At 38.4% G+C, this 15,778-nt stretch overlaps 1 long non-coding RNA gene across 1 annotated transcript; it reads left to right on the top strand.

The window, feature by feature from the left end:
• Positions 13,627-15,571, top strand: LOC110436800. The gene is made up of 4 exons (XR_002454656.1): positions 13,627-14,104; positions 14,300-14,397; positions 14,505-15,053; positions 15,198-15,571. It is a non-coding gene; the product is annotated as an uncharacterized LOC110436800 (long non-coding RNA).

The raw sequence follows: 15,778 nt of genomic DNA, 5'->3' as shown, positions 1-15,778 counted from the left end.
AGAGATATATATATTTATAGATATATATATATATATATATATACATATATATATATATAGATATATAGAGATATATATATATATATATATATATATATATATATATATATATATATATATATATATATATATATATATATATATATATATATATATATATATATATATATATATATATATATATATATATATATATATATATATATATATATATATATATATATATATATATATATATATAAAATTTGATGTCACTATATGAATGTTAGCTTGTAACTTGCTGGAGGCTTGGAATGATTCATTTTTGTATGTCAATGTCTGATATTTATATGTAATTGTCGGGTATGCTGTCGGGTGCGGGTTACCCGTTGTCACACTCCAAAATTTTCAATTTTGGGTTGTGCATAAAAAACACTAAACAAAATAAATATATTTAATATTTATATAAAATTTACCAAGTTTAGTTTGAGTTGGTGCAAATTTAGTTACAGAAAAATGTGAATTTTTAAATTGTTCTGAATTAACTCAATCAGTTTTTGTTGATGTGGTGTGATGCTTGCTTGCTGCTTTGCTTTGTATTGTGAGAGGGTAAAATTTAGAGTGCATTTAGTAAGTTGTTTATCTTTCCCCGGCGTGCTTGTCATTAATCAAATCCTTACTTTCTCAGTCTTAGTATTTTCATATGAAGTCGCTCCAGATCCTATTCTTCTACTCTAAATCATTGTTTTGAGCTCATTTTCCATCAGCCGACCTATAAAAACATCTAGGAATTTTTTTCATCTTTTTCTGGAATTCTTTCTCGCTTTTCTATGAGCATAATCTAAATTTTGGATGCTCCAAATTATCTTATCATGAACTCTAAATACTTTATTTGGGTTCCCCATGTTCTAAAATATCTCTAAGAATTTTCTCTAAATTTTTAGAGCCTTCAGAGTATTTTTTCGCGACATAAAAAACAATTTTGGGTTTTTCTAGAATTATTTTAATCTCAAAATTAATTAATTCTGAAAATAATAAAATATCTAATTTTTTCATGACGTCAAACCCTAACACTATATATATGCTGGTGTAGCCCTTAACGCGCTGATTCTGAAAGTACAATCGCTTTTCCGAGCCGCCACTCCTATCGTCTTAGTCTAAAGGCGAAGTTTTGAAACCTAGAGCTCCGATGAACTTCCGGTGAAGGTTCGGCGAGCTTTTTCGGCCATATTTTCCATCTGCGGTGATTTCTGCTTCCACCATAAGGTTCTTCTCGTCGTCCTACCTTTCCTTTTATGAATCCATGTCGGTTTTATGGTTCTCTAATTTTTTTTCTTTTCCGACAAGGAGCATCCATGGCCGGCACCACTCCTCTGTTTCCGGCCAACTCAACCCCTTGCAGCATCATCCCGGTGACACGACGGCAGGTCCCATCCACGCCCACAACTCCCGCGCCCGCTGCCCATCGCGCGTGCACAAACAGGATGCTGCCAGGTTCGTGCAGGAGCTCCTGCCGCCGGCACAGTTTTACGTCAGATTCAGCCCGTGGGTAAAATTTAGTTCAAGTTCTACTCTAATCCACCCTAATATATGTGGATTGATGCGAATCCGACTACATCCAAATAAGACCTCAAGTGGTTCTAGTTGCGTTAGGTTCGTATCGTTACACTCTACATAGTAGTTCTAAAGTTTATCATATCACTTGATTATGAATTTATAAATTTAAATACTAATTAAATTAATATTTATTTAATAACTTTCTAATTAAAACTAATCTAAGTTTTACTAGATTCTTATTGTGTTACCACCGTGCTGACCGTAAATTACATGTTAGAAGAAATATTTAACATGTCTCACATCATTGAATTTTATAATTTAAATATTAATTTGATTTATGCTCATGCAATTGAGTTTCTAATTAAAAGTATAATAGGTTTATACTTCGATCTTTCATAAAATACTTAGTTCAACCTCAAAACATATGTGCTTCCGTTTAGTTATCACATGTTTATATGTTTATAATTAAAAATTAATTTGGTTAATGGGTACGTAAGTAGTTTTCAATTTAAAAAAACATGGTTAGATAAATGTTAATATAATAATCTACTAACATAAATATATTTAATTTCTAATTTGTTTAGGCTAAACACCGATGTAATATAATTAATATTTATTTAATATCTTCAATTGAAAGTGATCCAGGTATATAAGCTTGGATTTAATAAAGAATATTAATATGAATAATACCAACATTAATGTCCTTTAAAATATGACCTGCTTAGATAAATCTCGAAACATGGTAATTCAATTAGTTGCTCTCGCTTGCTTTATGCTTTCTACTTTATAAATGCTTAAATAGCTTAAATGATATATAATTATTTATAATTTAAATACAACTAAGTTTTAACTCAGCCTTCGCAATTAATCTAATTTGATTAATTCCACTCTAGGATGTTTCTCTAAAATATCCATCACCTGGTTTTACTAAAATAAAACAAATATGCTCCGTAGTCTTTTGCCTCTTTTTATACTCAGTCACGACAATCACATCCTTTTTAACGATAGCTCCATTCTTAGTGTTTTCTTGCGCTCACGTGACCCTAGTAACTAGTTATCTTTTAGTACGTTGCTGTTGTGTGGTGTATTATTCTTAGATGTTTCTGTTTGTTGCTTGTATGTTTGTCTATGTGTGGTGCTTGCCATGAGTAGACGAGAACTGCTTGTGAGTACATCAGAAGGTGATGACTAAAAGCTGATGATATGAGAATTGTGCAAGTGTTTAAGGCAAGTATAACATGGGACCATCCTTGTTACCTATACATATTTAATACAATATATCATATGCATGTGTCCTTGACAACCTTAGCGAAATCATAGATAATTGTTATCTTGAATTCCTTGTTACCTATTTGTTGCTAGTGCTTGATTTTAATCTATGATCTTGTAAGATGGTTAATGACTATGCTATGAATGTTAAAAGATGCCTTATAACTGTATGAAATCTTGTCTGTACGTGATCACCCGGATGACAGTGCAACCATGAGGGCTATAATGGCTCTGGCTTTAGCTCATTGTGAAGATCTTTTCTAGCTTATTAGCGGTTACCCGTAGGGGCGCTAGAGGGGCTTGATGTTGATGATGGTTAACGTCAACTTTTATTAAAACTTTAGACACAAAAGGATACATGAATACACACTAGTCTAGGGTTTTAACTTTTAACTAACAATCTCCACGAGTTTTGCATATTCTATATTTTCCAGAGATTATTCCAGAAAAGCTTAAAAGAGGGATTCAAGTGCATATTTACCACAAAACTTATCCGCTACGGAAATATCACAAACGGGACGTGGGAAGGATCCAAAAGACACCGGAAGCAACCAGGGGCCAAGACCCTGCCAAGTGGGGCCAGTCGGCCCCACCCCTGCGCCGGCCGGCCCCCTACTGCTAGGGTTTGCCTTCCCTTCTGGAAGCTTCCTCCACCGCCTCTCCTGATGTATCTCGGCCATTGGTTACGTCGGTTTGATCCTGCGGTGCACGTCGATCCCACCGGGCTATAAATAAAGGGGCAGACCCTCCCTCCCTAGGGCATCAAGTCATTTGGAGATCAATCCATCAAGAGCCTTCTCTAGTTCATCAAATCCTCTCTAGTTCATAGCTTTAGCCTAGTTAAATTAGAAGTAGAAGAGTTCTAGTTCTTCAGCAGGATCCGGAGCCCCTGGCGTCTGCCTAGAGCGTAGAGTTCGGTATTGTTATAGTACTTTGCTCTTATTGTATTCAATATTATGATTCAGGTAACATTGTTTTTAATCTCTTATATATTCTTAATTGCAATAGTCATTGTCTACTTGGATTATATGTCTAGGATAGTTGGTTTGATCTTATTGAATTTATATAATTGCTCGTATAGCGTTTACCTAATTGATCGTTGGGTAGATGGTAGACAATATATAGACGTGGTGTCTAGATATCTTGTTTATCTACGAGTTGTATCCTGACATGCCGGGACGTGTGGTAGTCCACGCAGGTGGCAGCTACGTTGGTTCCTCTGTAGTCTACCCTCCGTACGTAGGACTAGCATGGGCAGGGTTGTGAAGGAGGTGACCCTTGTGTCTTAATACCCTCATTAGTTGATGCTTCTTTACATGTGATCATGATGTAGGATTAACTTAACAATGATTGCTAGATGTAGTTGCACTAATTAGAGTTATTCATTGATGTAGTTATTGAATTACCTTAGTAATTATTCCTGAGTTTATCCATTGGCTAGCTATTACTATGACTAGAAGAGCTCTGATATTTATCTATTTATGATGATTGATCATTATTTATCTTATATCTTTTATCATGTGACTTATCCCTATTATGAGTAGGATTATAGTTATGGTTTACCGTTCACATCAATAGTATAAGTTATAGTTATAAGTTCTACATATAGACCTTCCCAGTGGTATAAATATAAATCGACAACCTGGTAGAACTCCCTAGGTAAAATGCTACAACGGTATAATTATCTGTCCGCTTGCATAACCTATTTAGTTTATATTCATATCTTTTATCTCTGCCTAGTCATATTGAATACATGTAAACCTATAGTTATTCCTTAGTACTATAATTGAGGATGACAACTTAATTCATGCTTAGGAATGTTAGTAATAAATGTGTGGCTAGTTGCTAATGATAAGTTAATTTAATACCGAGCATTTTTGGCGTTGTTGCTAGAGGTGGGGTTTATCTTTATTTTTAGTAATGACGTTAGAAGTGTCAACAAGCATTTTTGGCGCCGTCACCGAGGAAGGTAGCTAGGCAATTAAGGAACATTGATAGACTTATACTTAATTATGTGATCGAGATAACCATTAACCCCTGTTCAAGTAGGATTACCCTTGTTTGTCTACTTTTATATCTTATGCAGGGTAATAAACGACTGATAAAGATGGATAACCCTTGCATGCACACTAGAGTAATTGTGAATAATGTAGACATGGTGTCTAGCTTAGATGTTATCTTCGGTTTGCCTCTCTTTCTCGAGTTAAGGGGATAGCAGAAGGTGGTGATAACCCTATCCATTCTTAACATTCCTCCTGGTTTGACTTGAGGTAGAGCTTTTATCGACATTGCTTGGTAGACCAGGCATACTCTGGAGACAGAAGCAAGCTGCGGTAAAACAAAGTTATCTTCATTTAATATACTTAACCATAGAAAACCTCATCACCTCATCCATCATCCTCCTTGTGATCCCAGGCTAACTAATTAAAGAGTCTAGTTCAACCGTTCCTTTGGGAAAATATGATACCCTAAATACTTCCGGGTGAAGTGCTACAATGGTGTATTCGTGCACTTGTGGATTCCTCTGTATGCGTTAAGAGACACCAACAAGCATTTTTGGTGCCGTTCCCGGGGAACCATTGTCATATCTAGTCTCTAAACCTAGTTGTCTACGTTCTTTCAAAAAAAGGAATATAAATACATATATAAAATTTTATAAAAATCAATCATCATGGAGCACCAATCCGCTACTACCGCTATGGCCAAGTCACTCAGTACTCTATTCCCAACATGGCCAACGTGCCCACCTAGTCCATTGTCAACACTGGGGCCAAAAACTTTGAGCTCCGCACTAGCCTCATCACGATAGTGTAGGAAAACCAGTTCCATGGTTTGCCAAGTGAGGACGTGATCGCACATCTCCAACACTTCCTCGAGCTCTATGACACCATCGTCATTAAGGATGTCACACCTACAAGCATAAGGCTCAGCTTGTTTCCCTTTTCCCTTGCGGGGAAAGCGAAACAATGGTTCTACCATGTGAAGGTGTCAACATGTGGAACAAATGCACTGCAACGTTCCTCGCCAGGTTCTTCCCCATGGGCAAAACCAATGCCCTAAGGGGAAGAATTTCAAACTTCCAGCAGAGTGCCATGGAATCAATTCCTAAGGCATGGGAACGACTTTAAGACTACATCCAAGCATGCCCACATCACGGCACCAAAAACTAGTTAATGCTCTAGAATTTTTATGATGGATTAACCCTAATGTCTAGGGGGCACATTGACACTGCTACTGGAGGGGCCTTTCTCTCTCTCACTATTAATGGAGCCATAGCTCTGATCAATAAAATGGTGATGAATCAAAGCTGGAGGGAGGAAAGAAAATCACAAAAAAGGGATGACTGCCTTAAAACCTGAGAAAACGTAGCGTTCATCAACAACGGGTTTCGCCAACCAGGTAATAATGGGTGGAACGACCAACAATGTCCACACTACCAAGGTAATTTGAACTACAATTCTAATTCTAATTATACTTTGAATCAACCTTCATTGAAAGAGTTATTGCTAGGGCAAGCAAAAATTAATGAAAAATCTCACCAAAAAACTTGCCTATCATGATAAAAATATTGAAAGTATAAATTCTAAATTAAAAAAATTTGAATTCCTCTGTACAAAATCAATTGAATAAAATGATAGAAACTCAACTAGCTAAAATTTCCACTGCAATACTTGTCAATGAGTCAGAACCATCCGGCAATAACCCTAGTGCAGCTGCAACCCAATGAACGAGGAAGAGTCTTGTCCGGCGGACTAAAAACGTCGAACCCTTCTCCAAAGGTAAAATGGTATGTCAAAATATATATATTTGCAAAGACAAATAAATAAATAATTATAGATTTATATAACTCCTTTATAAAATAAATTTAACTCCAATTACACATTTTTTGAATTATTGCATTTTTCCATCCAAAATAAAAGTTTTGAAAAATCACAAAAAATTTATGTTCTGTATTAGAATAATATATTATTGTCAAATATGATTTCTGAAATTTTTTTAAAAATTAAGAATATAATAAAACGGAGAAGAAAAATCAAAATTAAAAAAGACCGTTGGGGGTCTGAACCGACACCCCAATGGTCGGAAGCTTGAAATGGTCGTTGCCCCCACACTCCCATCGTGTTTCATGCTTATAAATATAGAGGTGGCTGGCTGGAGCTCTTCACCCCTCTCACTCCTCAAGTTTTAGTGCAAGAAAACTCTCCAAGTGCTTAAGCTCAAGCTAGTTCTAGTGTTCTTGAGCTAACCCCTGACCCAAGCTCGAGTTTTTGTCTTGTGTTTTGTTGTTTCCACCATGAGCAGGTTCAGAAAGGAGATCACTAGCATGCTCAAGAGAGCCCGATGAATGAATACGCAAAAGAAGAATATGTCGAGGAGCAAGAAGATGAACACGCCGAGAAACTTGCACCGCACGACATCGAACAAGTGGATGCCGCCTTCCTCGACTTGAGGAATGATTGAGAAATGCAAGCCTACCTATGCATCGAGGACCTCGAGTTTGAGCTTACACTAATGTACGATCCTGACATTCTCACCACGATAGGTATTGATAAGAATTCTTCACAAATTGGAAAGTTGTCAGGTGGGATGATATTGATTGACCATACAATTTTTATGCACGACACAAAGATTAAATGATGGGATCACCTTTGTTGGGTGGGATGATATTGATTGACCACAAAAGTTTGGAACAGAATACACTTGCACTTGGAAAGAACTTGCCAAGCACATAGGCTTTCATAAACGATGTTCTACCAACTTAGATTATGTGCTAAGAGGTTTTAATCACTAGAAATTTTGGGAAGATATCTCGGGACAACATATCACCGACAAACTCACACATAGAAACGTAGACATTCACCACCCTACTTTGAGATTTATGCATTGTTGGATATCCATAACTTTGTTCCCTAGGTTTGATAACCGAGCTATTTACATAATTGAAATGAAACTTCTTTATGCCATGATCAAAAAAATAAAAGTTGCCCCGATTATAAAAATGGTTGATTTGCTAGGTTTAATCACAAGTTTTTCCACCTCTATTTCTTGCACATCTCTTGTCACTCGAATAGCAAATGGTGTCGGGGCGTTGGAAGATCAAAACATACCTTATCTTGCTACTCCTCGCCTTATTATTGATTTACATTGCTTGTTGCAAGGGCACCATTTAAAACATAATGAAGCAAAAGAGATTGTCCATTTCTTTCAGGGTATGCAAACAAAATCTGGTTACCTAACCCGGAACTTCATTTGTATAATTCCCGATCACTCACCTTCACTCTTGACCAACAAGAGAAAGTCGCAAGGCGATTTGTGTCTGGCAGGATGACAAGGAGCAAGACAAGGGGTGAAGGGAGCAGCTCAAAACAACCACCAATGCTTCACCCCAAGATGTTCTATGGCCCATGCACCACATATGGAGGAACACTAGCCCCACACGATCACGAGGCTACGGGATCTAGGTGGGCACTTGCCAGAGTAGCACGAGAGCGGTCTCCTTCGACTTCGAAGGACTACCTCCATCCATGCACCCTCGATGCTCAACAGCCGGCCTAGAGGACCTCACGAACCAAGTGCAAGGGATAAACATCCACACCAGTGAGATACAAACTACATTAAACTCCCCATGCCAGTAACAACGGAATGGCATCAAGAAGACATGCATTGGCGGCTCCAACAACAACAACAATTGGTGGAGATAAATGAACGCATGAAGGAAGAACAAGATGTCAAACCTCCTATTGGAGGCACCAGGGGTACTATCCCCCCGAGCCATGAGCGAAGAACAAGCTTGGGGGAGGACCCCCGCCAAGGTAAGTACCCTCTCCCCTCTGTTTCTTTCCAGTTTTTATTTTTTATTTTTATTCAAAAAATATGCATCATTATAATTCTTAGCATCTAGCATTTAAAAAAACAAAAAACAAATATCATAAAAATAACAAAAATATTAATTCCACTCTGATATGTGACTAGGAAATGCTTAAGTTCTCCTTATATTGAAATGATTGCTCTGTTTATAATTCATCATGTGCCTAGTTTGTAACTTAGTATTCCCCAATATTTAAGTTTGTTGGCTAAAAATGTCTTAATCTAAGACTTGAGAAACTTGTGGGTTGCAAAAGCATGACGCTTTTCTAAGTTGTTGCGAGTTATGATATGCTAATTGGATTATGCTATGACTTAGTTCTAAGAAAAACATGACACCTAGAGTTTTTCTTTTAAAAAATTTAAAAATGATATTTTCTTCAATGGTTATAAAATTCCTACCACAACCATATGATAATATTTAAATTCAAACCTTAGTTATATGTTGCTTGTATTTACATTGACCTTTGTCAAATTGATGTGACCCTTGTCGAGATACTTGTCATGCACCCATGATCAAGATTTACCTACACCCAGAAATAAAAATGCTAACTCTCACACTGAGAGTTATGCAAAAACATGTCATGAATCCACCAAAAATAATAAATACTCCATTCATGTGCTCTGATGTCTTTTAAAATTTCCAAAAGGAATTTGGGCTATGTAAAAAAATAAAAAGAAAAAGATATATAATATCCATGCCAAAGGGCATGAGAGAAAAAGGGGGTACAAAGATGCCCGCCGAAAAAAGAGAGAAAAAGCATAGCCCATCTTCTACATATTTTCTAGAAAAGAATGAGATTCATGACAAAGGAGTTCAAAAAGAAAATAGGATTAGAAAATATTCCACACACTTGCACATCTTGATCAAAGTGTATGCCTTGCATCTCTTTGGATCCAATTTATTTTTGACTTAGCAATATTATGTGATGCAAGTAGGCACATTATTCATACTTACCCAAAAAACTCGACATATAAACCTTCCTAGAAGTTGGATGAAAAACAAAGGCACTATGAAAGGCCTATGGTAAGGGTCATACACATTGAGCGATTCAGTGAATCATTTGAGGAACTTATTGATTATTTTCAAAATTTATAAAACCTCCGGATGAAAAGTTGATCAACGAACATATGATTAGTAAAACTATTATGTTGTTCTATCTTGCAACCACCCAAGGATTGGAAAAGCAGAAGCTATGGCAGAACCACCCTAATTATATGACCCACATATTGTCTTTAAGACATCTGACTACTGTACATGAGAGTCATGTAACTCGGATAGTTTGTCGGGTGTCCTCAGAGAACCCCGAATCATCTACATTTTACAACTCATACAGGATGAACATGGAGTTACCACAACATTACAACATTTGTTACAAAAGATAACTTACCTCGGAGTGCGGAAGATTTATAACTTGGATCACAATATATGATGGAGTATAACTTAACTAAGTTCCAACAGGTGTGTAGAGTAGCGGAAACAACTTAGATGAAGCATCTGAGATAGAAGAGATGGACAAATCATGTTGTGCCCACCGACATGACCTCCATTACCAGCATAAGTCAGCACCTGCAACGGGGATTAACAAACCCTGAGTACAAAAGTACTCAACAAGACTTACCCGATGAAAAAGAGGAGAAACTCACGAACGCACGTCTCAAGCTATATCCTAGACGAGTTGTGTCAACATACGTTTGCAATAACTGATGTTACTACCAATGCGTATCCCGTAGACGCGTCCATAGATTTTGACCCCGCCATCCCGTAACAACACAAGCAACTATAATAAAAGAATATTACAGATGTGTGTTGATCTCGTCGAGCCGACGACCCCGTCGGTCAGTACAACGCATATGTAGTAGTACTACTGCAGACACGTGTATGTGGTGGGGTCTGTATAAGGGGTGTGAATTCAATGCTTTTTCACATAGTGAATATGTTATTACATTATCAATACCGGGTGGAGAACTGACAATGATAGGTGAGCTCTATCATTGTGGATTGTCCTCTACCGGGTGGAGAACTGACATTTCTAGAAGTGATGTTTGGTTTCATCCGACCAATTTCTAAATCTGGAGTAGCTGGTGACGCTTGGCTGGCCAGGTACTCCGGTGGATACAGGTGGTGCTGCAGGCATAGTTGAAGATACATGGTTTTATAATTATATTGTATGATTCTATCGTCTTAAATCAATGGACTGTTTTTGCAATGAGGAGAGAACCGAAATTTCACCCCAATAACAAATAGGAACTGCTCCGGTGCACCAATTTTCAGAAATTTGCACGAATTTTGAAGCAAACAAATAATTAATTAACTTGCTTAATTAATTTCCTCTTGGTCTTGTATGGACCTAGCCCAGCCCATTCCCATGCCCATGCCCATGTCATACCCAATATATGTCCAGTGGAACTTTCTGGAATTTCGGATCTCTTGTTCATCCGCCGCTTTCTTCAGTTCGACCTCGGCTCACGAAAATGGGATGGGATGGCACCGATGGAAGCAAATCGCTGGGCGGGCTTGCCACCATCATCCCCGCTCGCACTCGATGCCGCCGCCGTAGTCAGCCGCTCTCCTTCACACGAGACAGCAAAATGCAAGCAAAAAAAAAAAAAGAAAGAAAAACCAGATCGATGAACCAAGGGGATTAGGATTTAGAAGGATGAGACCAAAGACTATTGGGCACTTGGGCTAGGTACGGATTTGGTGTCGATAGGTCCAGCGCGAAACGGGCTAAATGAAAAGTAATTAAATGGACAATTAACATTGCAGTTGCTTTAAGATTCGTGCATATTCGAGTGCCTGTTAATTGGAGGGTGGTGCGCTTTTGATCAGACCATATGCACCTTCTCTACGTGACACAGCCATATATAAATGCGTCCTTTTGTAAACCATATAACCAAGCAACCTCCATCCATAAACCGGGCTAAAACTTCATGTCTCCTGCTTTCCTGGGTTTGACAGGCTGCGATGAGTAATGCATCAAAAGGCTGGTCTTTTCAGCATATGAAAACCCAAAGCATTTCACACCATTTTAATCACCACTGAGGCATTGTTTGGATGTAGTCGGATTCACATCAATCCACATGTGTTGGGATGGATTGGAGTGGATCTTGAACTAAATTTCACCCCAATCCACTTCAACATATGTAGATTGAGGTGAATCCGACAACATCCAAACATAGCCTGAGTGTTCTGAGTGCAAGCCAAAACTTGAAATAACACATAACCGAGTACTTAATTGCGATCTGAACCATGGATGCATCGGTACTTCGGTAGCTAGGGTGTTGCTCGCTCCTCCATGATCAGGCCTATCTCAGCACCTATCGTACATTGCCATAAGTGGATCAAATGGGAGAAATTAAGTGCAAGATAAACATATTATAAATTATCTGATGATATTTTATCCAAATCTCAAATTGTGCTGGTTTCTGCGATGTGTGAATATGTATGTACACACACCACGGGAGATGCCTATTTTGCCAAGTGCAGGAGGCTTTGCCGCACTCGGCAAAAGTGTTGCACTTGGCAAAGACCGACACTCAGCAAAATAGGCCTTTGCTGAGTGCCACCGAGTACCTGTCAATTGGCAAAGAGTGACACTTGGCAAAGACCTTCTTTGCCGAGTGTAACACTCGGCAAAGTTGGCCCTCGGCAAAAATAACGTCAGGTGACGGGTGAGGCCACCCATGCCGTCAAGCTTTGTCGAGTGCTGGGACTTGGCACTCGGCAAAGATTTTTTTATTTTGATTTCAAATTTTTTATGTAGTCCTTATATATTGTATACAAGCACATGTTTGAATTTATAACTTTTTTTATAACATTTTGCTATATTTCTTGAATTTATTTTGTTTACTTGCATTTTTCTCGAAAAAGTAAATTTGAACTGTAGGTGCATAAAATAATGAAATGTAGCCATTCAAAGAAATAATATTCATGTTGGAGAGTGTATTTTGAGGCCGTATCTATGAACTCCCATAGCTCTACATTATTGAAATGTTGGGGGACAAATGTTGCGGGCCGAGCTGTAGCAACTTCGGGTAGAGGCCAAGCGTCAAAGGATACAAGCTTTCGAAACATAGCAAGATTGTTTGCTCAAGTTCGTGGAACAAATTGGGCAGCAACAAGGTTGGGAGATCCCACAACACCTGCTTGCACCACCACCACCACCACATCATTCAGATTCTACTTCGGTAAGTATGAGTAGCTCATTCTTAGTGTCAAACCTAGTGATGGCCTTTGTGTCGGATTTGTTAATGTGTGGGCCTTTATTTCGGATTTATTGATGTGTCGGCCTTCGCGCCAGAAATATGGTCGTCGGCCTTCGTGCCGACGTCTGTCGAATTTTCAACTTTTCTTTAAACTGCTTACATATTTATCATTCACGTGCAGTCTCTTTTCTTTTGCGTAGCATCAATCGGGGGCATATATATATATATATATATATATATATATATATATATATATATATATATAGAACTATTACTCTGTAGCTGGCTATAAAATAACTTATTTTGTTAATTTACAAGATTATAGTAACTCCTTACTAAGTGGTTTACTATAACATTAAAATAACTTATTTTGTTAATTTACAAGATTATAGTAACTCCTTACTAAGTGGTTTACTATAACATTACGGTAAATATCCCCATGTGTTATAGTGACCCAACTATCGTAAATATGTATATATATTATCGTAAATTAGTATATAAAATTATCGTAAATGGAGGTGGCTACAGAATAACATATTTTGTAGCTAGCTACAGAGTATACTCTCCCTATATATATATATATATATAAAAGTATACTATTAAGAGCTTAGGGCTTTCTATAACTAGTGAAAGCCCTAGCCAAAACTGCACGTACCTGGTTCGACTGCATGCACCGATCGGTCCCAACCAACCAGGTGGGATGTTTCCACCCACTCACGTCAGCCTTATCTCCATACCATTTCAAAATCTCCTCTCCTGAACCTCTCCTTTCTCTGTTGATCCGGTGGCATCTCCTCCTTTCTCTCATTCTCTCAGATCCAGATTGGCTGCTCATCGAGGCGGAGGGCTTCAGTCGGCGGCGATCCCTGCCACCGCGGCCTCCTCATCCCCAACAGCGGCGGCACCTCCTTCGCCCCCTCAAGCATCCACGACTGCTACTCCCCGACCGGCAACCGCGACGCTCCTGGTGGCCGCACGGCTAGGCCCACTCGGGGAAGGCTACGGCGGCACGATGCACCATCAGCACGTTTGCTGGGGCCCTTCCGTTCCAACGATGGCGGCGCCCTTCGTGTACGGACACGCCGCGTGCAGGGCAATGCTGTCCACGCCGGATTGCATGGCCTGCCTCCGCTCCATCGTGAGCCATATGGACGCGGCGCCAGGGCCGTGCTTCTTGACTGCAGCTTGCGCTATGAGCAGTACGTGTTCATGGATTAATTAACTAGTAAGTTGATTTCTACTAGCTCCTTTTGATTTGGCCGGCTGGATCTGTTCTAAATTAATTCATTTGCCGTTGTTGTCTTGTTAATTAGCACTATTTGTCTGTGGTTCTGTGTGTTTTGGTGTTTTAAGTTATGTGTGGTTTCGTCTCTAGCAACATATTTTAATATTTATGCTCTTTCATTCATCTTCCGCCAAGATCCAGAGCCATGGCCGCCGGTGCCTCCATTGACCACCTGCTTCCTCCTCATGCAAGTATGGATTGAATAGGCAACATGTGGGATCAGGGCAGCATTAGTGAGTTTCTATTCTAACATTAGTGAATTTCTATACATATCAAAATTAGTATTACATATTCAATTGTCTTTGATTTACCTGGTGTCTACTTACTTTGATCCAAATAGGGAGGCGACCTGTGATTTCCTCCACCTCCCTTCCAAATCCGGTGTTGAATCGAGAAGCAGATCTGATGCTAACTCATTTATTCCACCATGCTTTTCATGCAGTGATTTCGTCCATTGTGCTTTCTATATGCAGGCAACCAGTGATTTTATGCAATTCATTTTCATGCATTTTTGAATTTTGGATACATTTCTAGCTGATACTTGGTATACACTGTTGGAATATTTCTATACATTATCGGTGCCAAAAATATTTCTGCGCAACTTGACTACTAATTCTATGAATCTGATCGCCCATTGCATGCTATTTTTTAAATTTTGGAGAAAATGAGATCATCTGCATCTTTTACGTGTGTGATCTCCATGTTCTATGTATATATTGTTCCCATGTTAATTATACACCCCTAATGATATTTTTGGTTTAGATGCACTGTTAGAATAATTATCTGCGCACAATTCTTTTATGCTTAGTTGTATGGGTTTTATCTGATTTTTTGGTTGCAGCCTTGGATGAATAGGTGGTTTGCATGAAATGAAAAGCTATAAACGCAAGTAAGCAGGATTTCTATTCTTTGATTTTGATTTTTATGCATTTTCCTTGATATTATGTGCAATGAATAGGTTTTTGTGCAATTGACTTTTGAATCTTTATGCTTCGTGGGTTATATGCTTAATGTTAAGATTTTACACATTCAGAACCATTCTGGTGGCAAGTCCACTGCCTGATGCAGTCCACGGCCGCGGTGCTAGTATGAAGCAGCAGTGGCGGGTGGTGGCGTGTAGTTCACGGCGGCGGCGCTAGTGCGAATCAGTGGTGGTGGTCAGTTCGATGGAAGATAGCAAAGGAGCAGCACGACGCGGCCAAGGATTTTTGCATTTTGTTTGTTGAATTTAGTGTTCTTATGTTTGTGTGCATAAGTTTCTATACACACAATGGAGCACTTCTATGTATTTTTGTATTCTTAATGCTTGTGAGCATAAGTTTCTATACATTGTTGGAGCAGGTCTATGTTGTTTTTATGCGACAATAAATTCACTTTTTATTCATCAAATTACTAAATTCTATGTAATGCCGGCACGAAAAATATTTAAGTGTATCTTGATCACTGAATTTATGAATCCGGTCGTCTATCACGCGCTATTTTTTCAAAATTTTAAATTTTTGAGAAGACGAGATCGTCTTTATATTTTACGTGTGTGGTTCTCATGGTCTATGTGTTTCTATACATTGTTTCCTATATTATTTATGCCTCCTCTCTAGAAAGCAAGGTGTGGTT

The sequence above is a fragment of the Sorghum bicolor genome, chromosome 7, assembly GCF_000003195.3.
Source record: "Sorghum bicolor cultivar BTx623 chromosome 7, Sorghum_bicolor_NCBIv3, whole genome shotgun sequence".
Taxonomy (NCBI): Eukaryota; Viridiplantae; Streptophyta; class Magnoliopsida; order Poales; family Poaceae; genus Sorghum; species Sorghum bicolor.
Note: the sequence above shows the minus strand (reverse complement) of the source record. Positions and strands in the feature narration are given on the sequence as shown.